The 7,661-nt window shown below is 30.0% G+C and overlaps 1 pseudogene; it reads right to left on the bottom strand.

Annotated features, from left to right (window-relative positions):
* Positions 1-269: 269 nt before the first annotated feature.
* On the bottom strand, positions 270-2,025 carry LOC133816433 (large ribosomal subunit protein eL42-like; annotated as a pseudogene).
* Positions 2,026-7,661: the final 5,636 nt, after the last annotated feature.

Here is a 7,661-nt window from a genome sequence, read left to right as displayed (position 1 = left end):
TCCTTGTTGGATGTTTCCAAGTGATGCCACATGGACCACCCTGGAGGTCCTCTTGTCTTCTTGATTCGGTAGTCCCCCAAGTCTAGGAGTTTTGTCCTCGTGCCTAGAGAAAGCGCCAGGTGCCCATCACTGTAGCCCTAGGCCACCACAATATTGTCTACCAGTTTTTTGGTGCCTCGAGTAGTGGCGCCGAGTTCATATGCTCAACAATTGGTATTTCCCACAGTGCCGCCTGACATGGGAAAACTTGCACTCGCACCCTGACAATGTCAGAAGCATGTCTCCTATAAATTTGATGGACTTGCAATCTACGAATTGGGCCATACGATATGCACTAACCCACAATCTTCTTTAGAACATGTAGGGGGTTAAATATCAATTAATTCTCCAAATAATTGAAGAATATTTGTAATTAATTATATTAATGACCTTCAGCCTTAATAAATAAGATTAGGATACCATTGTAAAATGGTTCATAACTTTTGTATTAAAAGTAATATATACACTGCCTGAGAAACCCTCATTGAACTTGAGCAAGTTTCAAGAGCTCTAATACTACATACTCTTGGATTAGACTTGTTTTATAACCTGAAACACGTAAAACCTTGGTGTTTATCTTCATTATTTTCTTTAAATTCTGTTGTTAAGTTGATAGCGAAAAATGTGATTCAACACACAAAAATAAAAAAAATCTTTTAGAAATAAAAAAGCTCTTTATATTTTACCAAAACACTAACAAAAGAATTCTTTTTAATTCTAGAAACTAAAAAAGAGCTTAATAAACTTGGCCAAACAAAGCAAAAAGTAGTAGTTAAAATCATTCAATAGCTATTTCAATAGATACACACAAAAAAAAATTGCATTTTAAAAAAGAGAAGTGCCCTTCCCCTTCTTGTCCCCACCGATCTCAAAATGTTTGCATCGCTGCAAATACAGCAAATACCACACAAGCAATTAAGAATAGAAACCACAACAAAAATTTTTTTAAAAAAATCTCAACACAACTACTGACCTTAATTGCATGCTGAGAGACATGTTTGCAGCCTTGGCATTGAAGCCTCAGAACAATCTTTTTTGTAGTTTTTCCCTGTTTAAAGAGAACGAGTTTGATACTACTTAGAACCATGCAAACCAATTGAGTGTACCATATATTGTATTCATTATTATTCTTTGAATTATTTTATCTTAGTGCAATGGGATAATGGGGGATGCCAACTGTCAATTTTGTTCACTATACAGATTTCATTAATTACTAAATATTTTCTAGTAAAAACTTGCTACTGTGAAGCAGTACGTAAATCTTCTCGTTTACAATAAACAAAACTACTAAACTGTTATCTGTGCAAGGAATTAAACATGGCATAAACAAAGTTTTACCTTCTTGTGAAAGACAGGCTTAGTCTGACCTCCGTAACCAGACTGTTTTCGGTCATAACGGCGCTTGCCTGAGCAGCAAGGCTATCCTTCCCTTTCTTGTATTGAGTGACCTTATGGAGGGTGTGCTTCTTGCATTCCTTACTCTTACAGTAAGTCTTCTTTGTCTTCGGTACGTTCACCTGCAAAACAAAAGTATTAAAATTAAATTTCATAAAAAAAAAAAAAACAGATCATACAATCAAAGCACAGGAACAAAAATAGTACACATTTAATGTAGATATTCTTAAAGAAAAAAACAATTGACAACAGCCACTACACATGTTATTACATATCCAAAATTTGACAGTAAGATTTCAATTGAGATCAATAGATCATTGAAATAAATATATCCCATAAAACTTGTCTAGATCTTCAAGTTAAAGAAGTACCCACCATGAACCAATAATGCCAAAATCATTAAAATGAATCTAGCACAAAGAACTACTCAACATCACTATTGTCAAACTATAGAGGCCAGAAACGAACACAAATAGCTAATATTTACAGAAAACAAATAACATTAGACTTTGTAGGAAAAACATATCTTATATACTACAACACTAAGATAAAAACAATAATTATATCTATATTTACTAAAATTAAAGATACATAAATATTATAAATATAAATAACTTATAATATATAACAATATTATAATTATAAATAACTTATAATATATATAATACTATAATATTATAATTATAAATAATATAATATAAATAACTTATAATATATATAACAATATAATATTATGATTATAAATAATACACTATAATAACTTATAATATATATAACAATATTATAATTATAAATAATATAATATAAATAACTTATAATATATATAACAATATTATAATTATAAATAACTTATAATATAAATTGCAATTATAATTAATTTACACAATAATTATAAAGAACAAAAAATAAAAGTCGATGCCTGTGTAACACACAGTTTCCTTAAAACAGATTCGCCGCCTCTACGAGGTTTCGACGTCTATCTCCCAGGATACAACGATGAACGACAAGTAACTCAATTACTTCGCCAAACCAAATATGTCCGCGAACTCTATCACACTAGAACAGATCTAAAAACTTTAAAGAGTAGAAAGGAAAAAACAATATTGAAAATATATATATCACAATCTTCAAAGGAAGACAAATATATATATATATATAAGTATAAGTTTTTGGTGTAATTTAAACTAACACCTATGATCTCTATATATAGGCTAACAAGGAGAGGCATAAACTCTTATTTACCAATGTGGGACAAAACCCAATTGGTTTTTTCCATTCAAAATATTCAACAGACTTTACTAAAAATATAACAAAAGGGTCTCCCAAAAAAAAACAAAGTGAGTATTAACCAATCAACCAATCAACTGTTTTGAACACAAATTAGTATTACCGTTCGACCAAAAATCAGAAATGTCCATAATCGGCTACAAGAAAAGCAGGGATTACCATAACAGATATTAGTGCTGCTACCAGTGCTTTGAGCAATGTGATGCCAAGGAAAACCTCGATGAACTAAAGGGAAGAAGTGAGAAGGGAGTTTTGATTATACTACTAGGGTTTTAGGGCATTAGTTAAAGGGATACGTATTAATTTTTTTTTTAAAAATATTATTAGATAATAATTAATCAAAAATCAAATTTTTTTCTAAAAATAGAAACCAAATTTTAAAAATTATTATTATTTATTGACTGTCTTTTTCGCTATCGACCTTAATAAGAGGGATTAAAGAAATAAACTGTAAGAACACAAGGATTTTTACGTGGTTAAGGTTATAAAAGAATCTAGTCCACGAGTCTCTGGTATTAAGATGATTGCAAGTTTCATTGATGTATTCTCATGTAGCGTTTAGATTGCTATTAGAACAAGTAGTTTGCTCTCTATCGAAGACCGAACCTTTTGTTTTAAAAACAAAATTCATGAAATTTAAAAAAAATATTTAATAGTTTTAAAAATTAAATTAATTTTTGTTAAAAAAAATTCTTACCTATATTTTTTAATATTAATAATTGAACTATCACGAAATTATCAACATTTATCATGTACATATTTATTTTTATTTTGTAAATTTTTTCTATAATGCAACTTATAGCTAATCATATTTATATATATACTAGATACAAGCAACGTACATTGCACGTTTACTTAGTTTTATTTATAGAATTTATTAATTATTTTTATTAAATTTATATTAATGTCATATAAATTTCAAATAAATATCATATTTTAATTAAATAATTTATTTATTTTTGTTTAAGTTTATGTTTGTTCTAGTTTTTGAATTTGGGAGTGACAACTATATATTATATGTTTAATGTAATATTAAATATTATACATGTATTTTAAATTTAAGTTTCTTGCTAGTTTTAAAAAAAAATCAATTTGTTACTAATTGACAGTAGATTATATTATATATTTAATATGATATTATTCTAATAAGTGTGTTATCCCTAAAATCAGAAGTGAATGACATGGCAGGCATCAATTACACGTGACTGATACCTGGCAGAATCTGTGTTCGACTATCGACCAGGAAGACGTCCAGTATCATGCGATCGGTTTATTCATACGACCAGCCTGGTCGTACGCACATTATACGCGGAGGAAATCTTTGGCAGTTATGATGAAATCCGAAATTATCTCCCATGATTTCCTGAGTATCCGATTATTTAAGAAAGAATATCTGTAACAATTCAATGTAAATCTTCCCTGAGCCTATAAATAGAAGAAGAGGGCTCAGGGAAGAGGGGCCGATCCCTTTTCTTTTGAACAAAAAAAGAACTATTGAGATTAGAGAGATTACACGAGAATAATTGTACTTTCTTCTTCAGAGGTCCGTGAAACTCATTGAACCCTAGTTCTTTGATCACCCCTTTGAATCTTATATCAATAATAATTCAAGTGGACGTAGGTTATTACCAGACCCTAGGGCCGAACCACTATAAAATCTTGTGTCTTTATTATTTTCGTCATCACATTCTTCTCAACGTTTTCATCCACATCAAGCGTATTCTGACTCTGTGTCAGTTGGCCAAATTTTGGGTCAACAAAGCGAATTTAAGTTTAATTAAATTTTATTTAAGTTATAAAATAATTTTATTATTTGTAAATAATTACCATTGTAAAATATCTCAAAAATATCATATTTTAATTTGTTTAATTATTTATTATTTTAAAATAATTATCATTGTAAAATATATAAAAAAATATCATATTTTAATTTGTGTAATTATTTATTATTTTAAAAAAATTATCATTGTAAAATATCTCAAAAATATCTTATTTAAATTTTTTAATTAATTATTTTATTTTATTTAAGTTTAAGTATTTACAAACTACCGTTAACTATAAGAATATTTTGTTAAATATAAGAATATTCCATTAAAGTTAACATTAAAAAAATAAAAAACTGGTAAAACCAAGAATTTTCGTTATCTACACTGTCACGACCCTAAGCTGTGGCAGATTTGTAATATCCATAACTTGGGTGGTCAAAGGTCAAACTTTGATCCTTGTTGGAAAATAGTCTTTATAAATGATAATTTAATTTATATTAAATCGTACTATAATTATAAGTTAAAATAATGAAATAACTCATATAATTATATATAAAAAATATTAGTGATAAAAGTATGATCATTTATCATTATACATAAAACAATAATATTCCCACAGTTATGTAATCACCAAATAGTTAAATTTAATAAGTCATAAACACCCAAAATAATACTTAGCATCCACCATTCCTCATCCCTAACTATTTCATAACTCATTCAGATATACCGATCATTAAATTCGAAGTCGAATACATATATAATGCTCAAAAGATAAGACAATGACACGAAATAGAAATAGGCTAAACACATTAGCTCCATCGATAATTCATCTTTTCCACGTTCGCGTCACTAGGCTCGTGGAATGGGAGAGATAGGGGTGAGCTTATAAAGCCCAGTAGGAAAGCAACTACTAACATAGGACCCAAAAGTTTAATACAACCCCTGCATGATTAGCTTTGAAAACAAAACATACATCATCATGTATAAACCAAAATAGAGAAACCACAAATAATCATAAGAGCATAGCTACAAGTGCACATCACACTGTCCACTAGATCCCTAGTTCCCGTTACCCACCATAGAAAAACCAACATTCTAAACCGGGTAGCAGGACCTGATAACCACCACAAGGGGAGGCTCAGAACACTTCCTATATACAGATGCTAGGTATTTACACTTACAGGTGAGTGGACACCTGATCTACCTATGATGACACAGAGACTAGGTCGTGAAACAACAACATGCACAAATCATGATTACTATGGCTCTCATCGGTATAACCAAATGCAGGTACACATGAAAAGAAAGAAACATATTCCTTTTTTATTTTAGAAAATTGGGCAGCATAACAGCTGCATTTGAATAAAACCTGAAAAGCATAACCTGCATAAATAAGTGAACAAAAGAATATATTTGGCACTCAGTGCAAAAAACCTTCTTTGATTTGAACTCGCCCAATCAAAACCCCTTCAATTCTCAAATTAAAAGTGAATCGAATAAATCATACTTTCCTACAATATCTTAATTGAATTAGATGTAATGATCAATAAATTCATCAGTTTAATCAAATATCTACATATAGAAAAAATTTATCAATAATTTTTTTTATATTTAGGCCTCTGAACAGAACAGAAAACATGCAAATTAAGTTTTCCATTTTTCAAACATTTTATAAATATCAAAATTGGAATATGATTAATGCAATTCAATACGAGTAAAATGAGTCCAATAGTCGAGTTGAGTCCCTACCCCTTTAGATACCTCCTTAGAATTTAATCTGAGCCCAAAGCGACCCTCCTAAGCTTAACGATGATCTTAGAGTGATTTAGTCTGATTTTTGTATCACGTTTTTCCTACGTGCACCAAATGAGCAAACGATTATCATCATAGCATTCCTTATTCAAAATCGTGTCCAATGACATATAATATGACCATATTTAAAATTTCAAGTTCCGGAACCTCAACCAAGCGGTGCACAATAACGGTTGGTGGCGGTACCAGAAACGTCGACGAATATATGCATGGCATATATCAAAACAATCCTCTCGATGAGTACATCACGAAAGTGCAGCTCCTTCGCCCAAATGATCTCCGATGTCGCCGAAAAATGCTTCCAAAGGGGCGAAGATACCCAAAATCTCGCCGGAGAAAAATGGCGAGTTGATCGGAATGACTTAGTGGGCGACGATCCTCTCACGACGCTGATTCCAATGGTACCACCCACTCACCGAACGATGGTCGGAGGTCACCGGAAAGTCACCTCAAAGTTTTGACGGCAAAACTTCAGAGTGGCCGTACAGGCGCGTCCTTGCTCCGATGGTCACCAAAATTTAGGGTTGTCGTCATCGTCGGTTGGGGAACTGATGGACCCAAAACGGGTATGTTTTAAAAATTTATACTCGCAAGCGCACGAATCGTATATGGAATATAGTGTTCGTGTAAGCACGAGATCGAACCCAAAAGAGTTGTCTAAAATTGAAAAGATAACTATTTTAAACCAAAATTAATAAATTCTAACCTAGTTCCAAAGATTAATGGGATTTTTTTGTATAATAAAAATAAAATAAAAAATAATAATAAAGAAATTAAAAACAATATATATTACTAAATTAAAAGTAGAAATCAAGATAGTAAAATAAGATTATTAAGGATTAGAATCCACAAAATATAAGTTTAATAATATTTATAAGTATATTGATTCCCAAGATTTAGTGATAGTTAAAATAAATCAAACTATCATTTTCTAAATAGATTTATAATTTTAAGCACAAATTACTTCTAAAAAGATATGATTTTTCTTCACTTTTCAAAATTATAATTTCAAAGCATTTAGTGTAAATCAATCTAATGAAATAACAAATAAATCAATGAACATTATTTATAAGACAAAACATAATATTTTTGTTCTAAGCATGGATGTGTACAATCTAATGACACATCTTACACAAATAATATTATGTTTTTTGCACTAATAAAGAACAAAGTGTAAATATGTGCTAACAATCCAAAATACATGATATTTAAGATGAAAGAAGATATTTAAAGAAGAAAATTCCATAAACTTTGTTGCACAAAATGGGAAATCAACATACAAAATAAATACTATCTAGTTACAAATTGTTTCATCATCACCTTAATAATCTTAAAAAGATTAGAAACACATAACTAGAATAG

This window comes from Humulus lupulus, chromosome 2, assembly GCF_963169125.1.
Source record: "Humulus lupulus chromosome 2, drHumLupu1.1, whole genome shotgun sequence".
NCBI classification, from domain to species: Eukaryota; Viridiplantae; Streptophyta; class Magnoliopsida; order Rosales; family Cannabaceae; genus Humulus; species Humulus lupulus.
The sequence above is the reverse complement of the archived record's forward strand: the minus strand, read 5'-3'. Positions and strand labels throughout refer to the sequence as shown.